Source organism: Lolium rigidum, chromosome 1 (genome assembly GCF_022539505.1).
Source record: "Lolium rigidum isolate FL_2022 chromosome 1, APGP_CSIRO_Lrig_0.1, whole genome shotgun sequence".
Lineage (NCBI taxonomy): Eukaryota > Viridiplantae > Streptophyta > Magnoliopsida > Poales > Poaceae > Lolium > Lolium rigidum.
The window spans coordinates 59,692,765-59,706,251 of record NC_061508.1 but is presented as its reverse complement, the minus strand read 5'-3'; positions in this window follow the sequence as shown (position 1 = coordinate 59,706,251).

Sequence of the window (13,487 nt, the reverse complement as noted above, 5' to 3'; positions counted from 1 at the left end):
TCTATATAGGAATTTTGAAAGTAATATCCATTTGTACTGTACGGTTGTAAACACGAGGAATGTGATCAGGCCCTTTAGCTAGTACATACAACAGATTGCTGACCTTCCCATCTTTATAGGGTTGTGCGATTTGTTTCATGGAATAGAATGTGTGAGTGCAATGTACACCATTGTTTTTTATTAAGGGACATTTGTGAAAATGTTAAAGTAACTTGCCCATCTCTCGAACCAGCCAACAAACTCTTCCTTGTGTTTTTTTTTTGATTAGGACAGTTGTTCGTTGTGAGCTCCTAAATACTCCCTCCGTTCTGATTTAGTCTACATTCTAGAAAAAATGAGACAAATTAGTAGTGCATTTATTAGTACTACTTAGATATCTGAACAACCAATCCAAGCAACATTGAAAATAACAACATCCAATAAAGAGAGTAAAACCATCTCTTTTTCAGTGTTGTTGTTGACTAAAAGCTAGAATGTAGACTATTTCAGAACAAATTTTAGGTCTAGAATGTAGACTATTTCAGAACGGAGGAAGTATGTTCCATTCAATAAGAAATGGTGGTTACTTCATCACGGAAGGATTAGTGAATATCATGATATGAAATAAATAAATAAATATCCTTACTCAATCCATGGCTCAGTTTTCTCGCAGTTTGTTATTATGTAGTGCCTCATTTGATTAATATCATCGAAAGAGAGTGATTCACGGGAAAAACCTTTCTTGGAGTAATCAACTGTACTTAGTATGCTAATTTATGTTGGTGGTTCATCTGTACCTCTATCTGCATGGCGTTCGGACTGACTTAGTTTTGTAGGCATGCCTTGAACGAATCGACTGCAAAACGTCATGCACTCGTCAAGTATGTACCACTCTGCAATCGAACCTTCTAGGTGAGCCTTGTTACGCACATATACCCTCAGCGTATGCAGGTATCGCTCAATCGGATACATCCATCTATAAGCCCTACCAACCATGCTTCTTAAGCTAGATGAATTGGGAGATGCATCATAATATCAAAGAAAGCTGGTGGATAGATAATCTCTAGCTAACATTGAATTTCTAGAAGTTGGTTGCTCAAATTCTCCAAAACTTCATCCCTTAACTCCTTGGAGCATAAATTAGAAAATAATTTACTCAGCTGAAGCAATGTGACAAGGACATTCTCTAGTAGGATGATTTCTCCTATTTCGCTGATTTTCACAGTGTGCTCCTTTTTGAAATGCTGGGTAGGGTTGTACAAGGACGAGGCGAAGGCGGCAATTGACGCTGGAGCGGAGCAGATTGCTGAGGTGGTTGTGAAGCTTGATGGAGGTGATCTGGGAAGGCCTACCCAAGATCCGGTGGTGCCTGGAGTGTTGATGATTACCGATGGCTGATATGCTCGTTCATTTAGTCCTTTGTTTTTTTGTTTGTCTTATGCGGCGTGGCACATTCTGATCATGATGTTGGGTGTATGAACAGTTTTGGTTTGAACTGTTGTAGGATAGGGGGAGTGTGTTAGCAGGTTTTTGTCCCATAGGGGTATTCGAGGGCGAATGCTTTCAGGGGGTTTCCTGTTAGCGTCCCCCACAAATGTACTATCATGTTGTTTCCCCTTTCTTTCCTTTCATTTTGTTTGATGGTGATTATAAAATAGACATGGTATTTCCATTAAGAAATTAATGGAAAGAGGATAGCCCATTTGGAATAAAAAGGATGTACGTCGGGCGATTCACTACCCTCGTTTGAATTTCGAATGCATAGACAGAGTTATCTACCGTTGGGTCGCTCGAGTTATGAATCCAATGATTTGTTGCCATCGAGGTGAATAAATTCCACAAAAACACCAAATTATCGTATGAAGTTCGTGGAACAATCATTATTTGGAGAAATTGCAAAAAACCACCAGCATTATGGAAATTTGCTGCAATTTTCATTGATTCATATTACTAGCCGTGTTAACACCAGCACTGACAGCGGGTTCCACTATCAGTGGCAGATCTAACTATTGGGTGTATTTTGTAAATTTTAAAAGACCCCACTTGTCAGATCCTTCTTCTTTCATTTTCTCTATTTTTTCCTCTTATTATGGATGTTATGGCTATTTGAACCATCCTGGCCATGGATCCCCACACGCTGGCCCTCCTCCCCAGCTCCATCCCGGACCGCCATCGGCGCACCGTGCACGCCCTCCCCTAACCGTCGCTCTCCATGCTTGCCCGCCCCTGACCATCGTCGGTGCCCCCGTGCGTGTCTTCTGTCTAAGCAACCAATGGAGACCCATGCGCACAGGTCACCTCGCTCCACCAAGCCTAATCCTAGCCATGGTCGTATCAGCTGCACGTTCTAGAGACACGCCTCCGCCTAGGACCTCCTCTGCAAAACGCGGGCAGGTGCATCGAGCTTGGGCCATGGTGGCGCCTACCCGAGCGCCTTCGCTGGGAACCGCGGAGGCGACCGATGGGCATGGCGGCGCTCGCCTGGTCGAAGCTCCCCCCACGCACCTGGCCAGAGCACGCATTCCATGGGCGGCCCCAACTGCCCCAGATCTAATTGAAAAAACAAACTGAAAATAGAGGAGAGAGGATAGAGGAGGTGACGTGTAATCCTAAATATTTACAGAAAACCACCTAAATGTTAGATGCCTTATCTTAGTCGCCCTCGAGCGTCGCATTTTTGCCACGTCACCACTGACAACAGGACGCACTGTCAATTTTCATGTCAGCATGGGTCGACATTGAAAGAAGTTTTTGCAATTTTGCTGAATAGTGGTGGTTATATGAACTTCGAGCGGTAATGTGGTGGTTTTTTTGGCATTTACTCCATCCAAGTAAAAGAAGAAAAAATGATTTCTGGCCATATGTGTTGTGTCGAGCTTAAATTAAGGAGTTCATTGCAAAAGAAAACTCCATATATGAGTTCTTATATTTGTGTGCAACCAACATCGTAATCTCTGCATCATCATCAACCCCCTTAGCTCCACATGCTTTCGTTGTTCTTCCACCATGATACGTTGCAAACGTATATATAATTTTTGATGCTCAATGATTGTTTGAGACCAATTTCTATATGTTTTGTTTCCACTTTGTGGCATTTTTATGAATTTTCTAGAACCAACCTATTAACAAGATGTTACACTGCCAGTTCCAGTTTTTTACTGTTTTGTATTTCAGAAAAGTTGTTGTGAAAATATTCTCGGAATTGGACGAAACAAAAGCCGAAGTTCCTATTTTACTGTCACAAAGACGGAGTCCAAAGGGGAGACGGAGAAGAACCAGGAGGTGGCCACACCACCCCTAGGTGCGCCCACCCCCTGGCCGCTCCTAGGTATGGTGTGGGCCCCTCGGGCGCCCACCAACATCGCCCTTTCGCCTATAAATTGACATCCTCGGGAAAAAACCTAAACACCCGAGCTTCTTTCCACGAAAATTTCCATAGCTGCCGCCATCGTCGATCCTAGTTCGGGAGGGTTCTGAAGCTCTTCCCGGCACCCTGCCGGAGAGGGAGATCATCACCAGAGGCCTCTTCATCACCATGCCCGCCTTCGAAGTGATGTGTGAGTAGTTCATCTTTGGAATACGGGTCCATAGCAGTAGCTAGATGGTTGTCTTCTCCTCTTTATGCTTCATGTTTAGATCTTGTGAGCTGCCTAACATGATCAAGATCATCTTTATATAATGCTACATGTTGTATTTGTTGGGATCCGATGAATATTGACTAATATGATTGAGTTGAATATAGACCTATTTTATATGTTATTTGTGATCTTGCATGCTCTCTGTTGCTAGTAGATGCTCTGGCCAAGTATGTGCATGTGACTCCAAGAGGGAGTATTTATGCTCGATAGTGGGTTCATGCCTCTAGTAATCTCGGAGAGTGATGATACGTCTCAAACGTATCTATAATTTCTTATGTTCCATGCTACTTTTATGATGATACTCACATGTTTTATACACACTTTATGTCATTATTACGCATTTTTCGGCACTAACCTATTGACGAGATGCCGAAGAGCAAGTTGCTGTTTTCTGCTGTTTTTGGTTTCAGAAATCCTACAAAGGAAATATTCTCGGAATTGGACGAAATCAACGCACAGGGTCTTATTTTTCCACGAAGCTTCCAGAAGACCGAAGGGATTACGAAGTGGGGCGACGGGGCGCCGACACCACAGGGCCGCGCGGCCTGGGTGGGGCCCGCGCCGCCCTATGGTGTGGGGCCCCCGCGCCGCCTCCGACTCCGCCCTTCCGCCTACTTAAAGCCTTCGTCGCGAAAACCCCAGTACTGAGAGCCACGATACGGAAAACCTTCCAGAGACGCCGCCGCCGCTAATCCCAGCTCGGGGGATTCAGGAGATCGCCTCCGGCACCCTGCCGGAGAGGGGAATCATCTCCCGGAGGACTCTTCATCACCATGATCGCCTCCGGATTGATGTGTGAGTAGTTCACCCCTGGACTATGGATCCATAGCAGTAGCTAGATGGTTGTCTTCTCCTCATTGTCCTAACATGTTAGATCTTGTGAGCTGCCTATCATGATCAAGATCATCTATTTGTAATGCTACATGTTGTGTTTGTTGGGATCCGATGAATATGGAATACTATGTCAAGTTGATTATCAATCTATCATATATGTGTTGTTTATGTTCTTGCATGCTCTCCGTTGCTAGTAGAGGCTCTGGCCAAGTTGATACTTGTAACTCCAAGAGGGAGTATTTATGCTCGATAGTGGGTTCATGCCTCCATTGAATCTGGGAAAGTGACAGAAAGTTCTAAGGTTGTGGATGTGCTGTTGCCACTAGGGATAAAACATCAATGCTTTGTCTAAAGATATTTGTGTTGATTACATTACGCACCATACTTAATGCAATTGTCTGTTGTTTGCAACTTAATACTGGAAGGGGTTCGGATGATAACTCGAAGGTGGACTTTTTAGGCATAGATGCATGCTGGATAGCGGTCTATGTACTTTGTCGTAATGCCCTGATTAAATCTCATAGTAGTCATCGTGATATGTATGTGCATTGTTATGCCCTCTCTATTTGTCAATTGCCCAATTGTAATTTGTTCACCCAACATGCCATTTATCTTATGGGAGAGACACCACTAGTGAACTGTGGACCCCGGTCCATTCTTTACATCTGAAATACAATCTACTGCAAACTCTATTCTTTACCGTTCTTCGCAAACAAACATCATCTTCCACACTATACATTTAATCCTTTGTTTACAGCAAGCCGGTGAGATTGACAACCTCATCGTTACATTGGGGCAAAGTACTTTGATTGTGTTGTGCAGGTTCCACGTTGGCGCCGGAATCCCTGGTGTTGCGCCGCACTACACTCCGCCACCAACAACCTTCACGTGTTCCTTGACTCCTACTGGTTCGATAACCTTGGTTTCTTACTGAGGGAAAAGTTGCTGCTGTACGCATCACACCTTCCTCTTGGGGTTCCCAACGGACGTGTGTCTTGCACGCCATCAAGCAACTTTTTCTGGCGCCGTTGCCGGGGAGATCAAGACACGCTGCAAGGGGAGTCTCCCACATCCAATCTCTTTACTTTGTTTTTGTCTTGCTTTACTTTACTTTATTTACTGCTTTGTTTGCTCTCTATATCAAAAATACAAAAAAATTAGTTGCTAGATTTACTTTATTTACTGTCTTGTTTGCGGTCTCTATATTAAAAACACACAAAAAATTAGTTACTTGCATTTAGTTTATTTAGTTTTCTTTATTTACTACTGTTAAAATGACCCCTGAGAATACTAAGTTGTGTGACTTCACTAGCACAAATAATAATGATTTCCTATGCACACCTATTGCTCCACCAGCTACTACAGTAGAATTTTTTGAAATTAAACCTGCTTTACTAAACCTTGTTATGAGAGAGCAATTTTCTAGTGTTAGTTCTGATGATGCTGCTGCCCATCTTAATAATTTTGTTGAACTTTGTGAAATGCAAAAGTATAAGGATGTAGATGGTGACATTATAAAATTAAAATTGTTTCCTTTCTCCTTAAGAGGAAGAGCTAAAGATTGGTTGCTATCTTTGCCTAAGAATAGTATTGATTCATGGAATAAATGTAAGGATGCTTTCATTGGTAGATATTATCCTCCCGCTAAATTATATCTTTGAGAAGTAGCATAATGAATTTTAAGCAATTGGATAATGAACATGTTGCTCAAGCATGGGAGAGAATGAATTCTTTGGTAAAGAATTGCCCTACCCATGGACTAACTACTTGGATGATCATCTAAACCTTTTATGCAGGACTGAATTTTTCTTCGCGGAACCTATTGGATTCAGCTGCTGGATGTACTTTTATGTCCATCACCTTAGGCGCGGCAACAACGCTTCTTGATAATATGATGATCAATTACTCTGAATGGCACACTGAAAGGACTCCACAAGGTAAGAAGGTAAATTCTGTTGAAGAAACCTCCTCCTTGAGTGATAAGATTGATGCTATTATGTCTATGCTTGTGAATGGTAGATCTAATGTTGATCCTAATAATGTTCCTTTAGCTTCATTGGTTGCTCAAGAAGAACATGTTGATATGAACTTCATTAAAAATAATAATTTCAACAACAATGCTTATAGGAATAATTCTGGTAACAACTATAGGCCATATCCTTCTAATAATGGTAATGGTTATGGTAATTCTTATGGTAATTCTTACAACAATAATAGGAGTGTACCCCTGGTCTTGAAGCCATGCTTAAAGAATTTATTAGTACACAAACTGCTTTTAACAAATCTGTTGAAGAAAAGCTTGATAAAATTGATATTCTTGCTTCTAAGGTTGATAGTCTTGCCTCTGATGTTGATCTTTTAAAATTTAAAGTTATTCCTAATGAAGATAAAGATATTAAGTCATTTGCTACAGCAAACGCCATCCAAGTTCGAATTAATGAAAATATTAGATTGATGGCTGAATTGCATGCTAGGTGGGAAAGAGAAGAAAACGAAAAACTTGCTAAAGAGAATAATGTAGCTAAAGTTTGGACTATTACCACCACTAGTAATGATAATGGTTCACATGTTACTACACCCCCTACTATCAATGATAAAATAATTGGTGTTGGCAATGTTTCTACTCCTAGTGCAAAGCGTGCAAAACCTCCTGAAACTGCTTAAATTGCTAAAACTGCTGAAACTGTTTGTGATAAAACTGCTGAAATTTTTCAAAATATTGGGGACAATGATCCCATTGCTGTAGATCATAATGGTTTAGATTTTGATGATTGTCACATCTCTGAAGTTATAAAGTTCTTACAAAAACTTGCTAGAAGTCCCAACGCTAGTGCTATAAATTTGGCCTTTACAAAACATATTACAAATGCTCTCATAAAAGCTAGAGAGGAGAAACTAAAACTTGAAACTTCTATTCCTAGGAAGTTAGAGGATGGTTGGGAGCCCATCATTAAGATGAGGGTCAATGATTTTAATTGTAATGCTTTATGTGATCTTGGTGCAAGTATTTCTGTTATGCCTAAGAAAATCTATGATATGCTTGACTTGCCACCATTGAAAAATTGTTATTTGGATGTTAATCTTGCTGATAATGCTATAAAGAAACCTTTGGGGAGGATTGATAATGTTCGCACTATGGTTAACAATAACCTTGTCCCCGTTGATTTTGTTGTCTTGGATATTGAATGCAATGCATCTTGTCCCATTATATTGGGAAGACCTTTTCTTCGAACTGTTGGTGCTACCATTGATATGAAGGAAGGTAATATTAAGTATCAATTTCCTCTCAAGAAAGGTACGGAACACTTCCCTAGAAAGAGAACGAAGTTACCTTATGATTCTATTATTAGAACAAACACTACAAGAAAAGTTGCCATGGCCGACGAAGTTGAAGTCGCGCCGTGGTTGCTGGTGTACCATGGCCGACGATTTTGGGTCTGTCCGTTGTGCATGTCAAAACGTTTTTTTTCTCGTTTTTGAGGCCACCTAGCCCGACGAAAACGGCCAAAACGTGGCGTATGGTGGCCCGGGACGTGGTGCATCTCGAATTCTCGGGTTCGCCGGCCGAGTCAACGCAAATCCGCACCGCCGAGGGATGTAGGGCCCGGATGGCAGCCTCTCCGGCATTGTTTTTTTCTCGATCGCGCCATCTCGTTCAACGCTCTCCGATCGAGCCGTTTACGATGCGGGATCATGGGTCCCGCATGTCATCCTCTATGAACCAAAATTCTTTCTATTCTTGGATTTTTTTTTGACCCCCTGATTTCTGGCTACTTCCTTTTTCTTTTGATCCCTTGCCGCCTCTCAAACGGTGATACCGCTGCTGCTAAATGGGACCCGCATGTCATCCTCTATGTACTATAAAACTTTCTTTTCTTGGATTTTTTTTGGCACCTCAAATTTGGTCACTTGTCTTTTTCTTTCGATCCCCTGCCGCCTCTCAAACGGTGATACCGCTGCTGCTAAATGGGACCCGCATGTCATCCTCTATGTAATATAAAACTTTCTTTTCTTGGATTTTTTTGGCACCTCAAATTTGGTCACTTGCCTTTTTCTTTCGATCCCTCGCCGCCTCTCAAACGGTGATACCGCCGTCGCTAAATGGGACCCGCATGTCATCCTCTATGTACTATAAAACTTTCTTTTCTTGGATTTTTTTTGGCACCTCATATTTGGTCACTTACCTTTTTCTTTTGATCCCCTGCCTCCTCTCAAACGGTGAGACCGCTCGCCGCTAAATGGGACCCGCATGTCATCCTCTATGTACTATAAAACTTTCTTTTCTTGGATTTTTTTGGCACCTCATATTTGGTCACTTGCCTTTTTCTTTCGATCCCTCGCCGCTTCTCAAACGTTGATACCGCCGTCGCTAAATGGGACCCGCATGTCATCCTCTATGTACACTCAAGTTTCTTTTCTTGAATTATTTTTGGCTCCCGATATTTGGTCACTTGCCTTTTTCTTTCGATCTCATGCCACGTTTGAAACGTTGAGGAACCTTGCTGGCTCATGGGACCCGCATGTCATCCTCTATGTGCTATAAAAGTTTATTTTCTTGGGTTTTTTTTCACCCTCTGATTTTTGGCTATTTCCTTTTTCTTTTGATCCCCTGTCGCCTTGCAAACGTTGAGTAAGCTGCTGACTCATGAGACCCGCATGTCATCCTCTATGTACAATCAACTTTCTTTTTCTTTTGATCTCAAGCCGCATTTGAAACGTTGAGACCGCTGCTGCTAATTGGGACACGCATGTCATCCTCTATGTACAATAAAGTTTCTTTTCTTGGATTATCTTTGGCTCCTGATATTTTGCCACTTGCCTTTTTCTTTCGATCTCATGCCGCCTTTGAAACGTTGAGTAAGCTGCTGGATCATGGGTCCCGCATGTCATCCTCTACGAACAATAAAAGTTTCCTTTCTTGGAGTTATTTTTGACCCCTTATTTCTGGCTATTTGCCTTTTTCTTTTGATCTCCTGCCCCCTTTGAAACGATGACGATGCAGCTGGCAGGTCGGTCCCACATGTCATCCTCTGTGAACAATAAAAGTTTCCTTTGATGGATTTATTTTGAACCCCTAATTAATTTCGGGATATTTCCTTTTTTCCTTTGATCCCCTGCTGCCTCATGGGTCCCGCATGTCATCCTCTCAGAATGAAAATGTTTCTTTTCTTGTATTTTTTACCAACAGATTTTTGGTTTATTTTTTCTTTCCATCCCCTGCCGCCTTTAAAACGTTGACGACGCTCGTCGGCTCATGGGTCCCCGATGTCAGCCTCCCCGTACAAGAAACATGTGATATCTTGATTATTTTGCGTACAATAAACATTGTATTTCGCTCTGAGCTATTGCAAACGGATAAATTAAATCTTTATTTTTACATAAACAAACTTATATGTTGAATCTCCTTGTTTTGTGTTTTTGCGAAGCATAGGACTTTCCTGTTTTTTTAGAAAAATCCGAACTTTCCTGTTTTAGAGAGGGCTGAAATTGTACGAGTCAAAAGGCCCAACAGGATAGTTCGAAGGCCCAGATGTCCAGATGCAGCCCAATTGAAATCTTCTTTTCTTGGATTTTTTTCACCCCCTGATTTCTGGCTACTTCATTTTTCTTTTGGTCCTGTGCCGCCTTGGAAATGTTGAGACCGCTGCTGCAAAATGGGACCCGCATGTCATCCTCTATGTACAATAAAATTTCTTTTCTTGGATTATTTTTGGCTCCTGATATTTGGTCACTTGCCTTTTCTTTCAATCTCATGCCGACTTTGAAACGTTGAGGAAGCTGCTGGCTCATGGGTCCCGCATGTCATCCTCTATGAACAATAAAAGTTTCCTTTGTTGGATTTATTTTTTACCCCTAATTTCTGGTTATTTGCCTTTTTCTTTTGATCCCCTGCCCCTTTGAAACCATGACGACGCAACATGGCAGGTCGGTCCCACATGTCATCCTCTATGAACAATAAAGGTTTCCTTTGATAGATTTATTTTTTACCCTAATTAATTTCTGGCTATTTCCTATTTTTATTTTGATCCCCTGCCGCCTTGGAATAGTTGAGGATGCTGCTGCCTCATGGGCCCCGCATGTCATCCTCTCAGAAAGGTAAAAGTTTCATTTCTTGGATTTTGTTTACCAACTGATTTTTGGCTTTTTTTTTGTTTCGATCTCCTGTCGCCTTTAAAACGTTGACGACGCCGCCGGCTCATGGGTCCCCAATGTCAGCCTCCCGTACCGCAAATCCTCTTTCCGCAAAGGTTGTATTTCTAGCTAGATAGCTAAGGTGGATTCGAATCTGCCGTGGTTCATGCAGCTCAGGTAAGCCTTCTTGCACTGATTAATGGAACTAGTGTATAGCAAGGTCAAGACATGTGGCTTGGTGTAATGAATCTATTTGAATCATGTTGTGGATTCAATCTGATAGTTCTCTAACAGGTCAGCCAAAATAGAAATTAAGTTTTTTTCTAAAACGGAAATGCAAATTAAGATGACACTAGTAGGAAAAGCCTCATCAGTGGCGCACGGAAAATGGATTCTGTGGCGCATGGGAGGTGCGCCACAGAAACGTCGCCACAAAAATAAGGTTTCTGTGGCGCACCTGCTCATGCGCCACAGAATTAAGGTTTCGTGGCGCACGTGTTCTTAGGTGCGCCACGGAAAAGCGTGCGCCAAAGAATTGGTTTTTAGTGCGCCACGGAATTTGCTTGTATTATACACGATTTTGTGCTGCCTCGCTATACACATACACATGCAGTTTATAGACAGCAATACGGATACACGGATACACGGGTTATATACAGCAACATTCAGATATAATATAAATATCATGTACATTGCACGGATATAACATAGACATCATCATCACATTACTTAGAGCCCGATCGAGATACATATATAGTGGCAAGTGTCAAATGTTTTGCATACAACTCTTAATTCATACAAAATTCACAATTTCGAGATACAAAGTAGTCTTCATCCGGTTCCTCCTTTGCTCCGTCATCTCTACCCACCAGGCTCGCTTGCATCGGGGTCAAGCCTGAGCTAGTCAATCCATAAGGGATTACTCATCACTTGGTCCATAAGGGATTACTCATAAGGGATTACTCATCACTTGGTAGTAACAAAGTGATGCTGGCAAGAGAGAGGCCAAGCCTGAGCTAGTCAATCCAGTAGAGATGGATATGCATAAGTAAGCAAGAGCACATAGCCAATCCATGTTAACCAGATAAAACCAACCTTGACAGCCAACTGAATAACCTAGCATCACCTAGCTAGTCTTTTAAACCATCAGAACTTCCCATTTTCTTCAAAGGATACCATAGTGGCATTCATTTACATGATTCCCTACTGTGAATATCTCTATTTGGATAACATAAGCAATCCACACCAGTAAACAAGTCCTCATCACCTTATACAAAGTTCAAACTTTGGATTTGTTTCCAACAAAGGTTGGAAAACAAATCAAATCCATTTAGTTTAACTGAATCATCACCAACACATGGTTCATTAATAAGAAGTGACAAGCATAGCACCAATTAATCAAGCAATATAGCAACATCAGTAACAAACATAGCACCAATTAATCAACTATAGCTCCATCAGTAACAAGCATAGCAGCAATTAATCAAGCAATAGCAACGATGACCTGCACATGACACTTTACTAAAGCCAAAGCTTCGAGTAAAGCAATCAAGGCTTTCATGCAGCTTCTTGACGAGCAACAACTGCAAGCAATGGGATCATAATTCAATCCCTGTGCACATACAAGGTGATAAGCAGTTAATTACAATTGCATTAGACATCAATTGCAACCTGGCACAGGTGAAGATTGAATCACCCAATGTCCGGAACCAAGCAATTGCATGGATTCGAGTTACCATAGCAAGACAATCAAAGTAGCGGATAGCTTCACTTGGCTGCATAGAGGAGATACTGAGTAACAAACCAAGCCAGCAAACGAGGGGAGAGAGTTCTCCCCCCTCTCTGCATAGAGGAGATACTGAGAAACAGCATCCGGAATAAGAAAAGGGGGACTCGGAGCAACAATCATGGGATTCCAACAATGGCATTCTATAACCAAAGGCACCTCCAACAATGTCAAGCTAAATCGTTCCAACATCGTGCTAGCAACTAGCAACACAGCAGCATCAACATCCAGAGCACAACAGCAGCACAACAACATCCAGAGCATTTCATCGAGCACTTTGTGCTCGCGCGGGAGAGGAAGAGGGAGGGGAGGGCAGAGGTGGAGCTCACCAAAAACAGGGGTGGAGGAGGAGTTTGACGACGATGGTAGGGGTGGAGGAGGTGGAGGACGCGGCGGCTCGGCCTCCTCCTTGATGCGGCGGCGCCGGACCCTCCTCCTGCACGCCTTGGCCCTCCTCCTCCACGCCGCAGCGGCATGTGCTGCTGGTGGCGGGGATGGGTGGAGCGTGGGGGCATGCGCCCCTCGCGGAGGAAGGCGGCGGCGACGGCGATGGCGACGGCGACGACCATGGCGGCGCGCCTTGGTACGGCTCGGAGGGGAGAAGGGAGAGAGGCGGCGCGGCGGTAGAGGGGATGAGGGCGCGGGGAGGGGTACGGGGATAATATAAGTTAGCTTATTTCTGTGGCGCACCAGCTCAAGTGCGCCACAGAATCAACAACTTCTGTGGCGCACCAGAGCAAGTGCGCCACAGAAATAGTTATTTCTGTGGCGCAGCAGGCCGTGTGCGCCACATAAATAGTTATTTCTGTGGCGCACACGGCCTGCTGCGCCACAGAAATACCTACGCTAATAATTGGGAGTGCCAGGATGTGGGCCCTACATAGTTTCTGTGGCGCAGGGTTCAGCAATGCGCCACAAAAATAAGCTACTTTTGTGGCGCACACAGTCTCGTGCGCCACAAAATAAGTTTCTGTGGCGCACTCAAAACGGTGCGCCACAGAACTAAGCTTCGCCTATAAGGGTTTTCCTACTAGCGTGAACACAAACATTAGTTATCATAATAGCTGATCATACATACATACTTGCTAAGAGCAAAAGCTTGCCAGAGTTTTACCACC